Source organism: Camelina sativa, unplaced genomic scaffold, assembly GCF_000633955.1.
Source record: "Camelina sativa cultivar DH55 unplaced genomic scaffold, Cs unpScaffold00885, whole genome shotgun sequence".
In the NCBI taxonomy this organism is placed as follows: Eukaryota; Viridiplantae; Streptophyta; class Magnoliopsida; order Brassicales; family Brassicaceae; genus Camelina; species Camelina sativa.
In genome coordinates, this window is record NW_010922010.1 from 10058 (window position 1) to 10587 (window position 530).

The 530-nt window shown below is 59.1% G+C and overlaps 1 non-coding gene across 1 annotated transcript; it reads left to right on the forward strand.

Annotated features, from left to right (window-relative positions):
- Nucleotides 1-32: 32 nt before the first annotated feature.
- Nucleotides 33-106, forward strand: TRNAI-AAU. The gene has a single exon. It is a non-coding gene; the product is annotated as a tRNA-Ile (tRNA).
- The last annotated feature ends 424 nt before the right edge of the window (nt 107-530 follow it).

Consider the following 530-nt stretch of genomic DNA (forward strand, 5'->3'; position numbering starts at 1 on the left):
GGGCCATCGCCGACGGACAGACTAGCATCACTGGCCCATTAGCTCAGTTGGTTAGAGCGTCGTGCTAATAACGCGAAGGTCGTGGGTTCGATCCCCCCATGGGCCATTCTTATGCCCTTTTGTGCCCGAAAGTGCCCCAAGTGCACAAGTGGCTGCCAAGGGCTGCACTTTAGCAAGCACTTTCACAAGCACTTTGAAAAGTGCACGCCAGCCCCCTGCGCCCCCCATTCCCTACCCCCTCCCGACCGTCTCTGCCCTGCGGCTGACCACCGCAGCATGCGGCTCCGCTCGGCGCCGCATCGCCCCGCCTCGCTCCGCATGCCAAGCCACGCACCGACACCCGTTCACAAGATCCTTCGATAGCTCAGTTGGTAGAGCGGTGGACTGTAGGTGGTTGGCGAGTCACTCGCCGTGCGGGCATCCATAGGTCGCTGGTTCAAATCCGGCTCGAAGGAGTCACTCATTTTTTTGTTGTTCGTCTCGCGATTCTGCTGGCATCATAAAAGTTTGGTACGTTCCGATACCGGGAA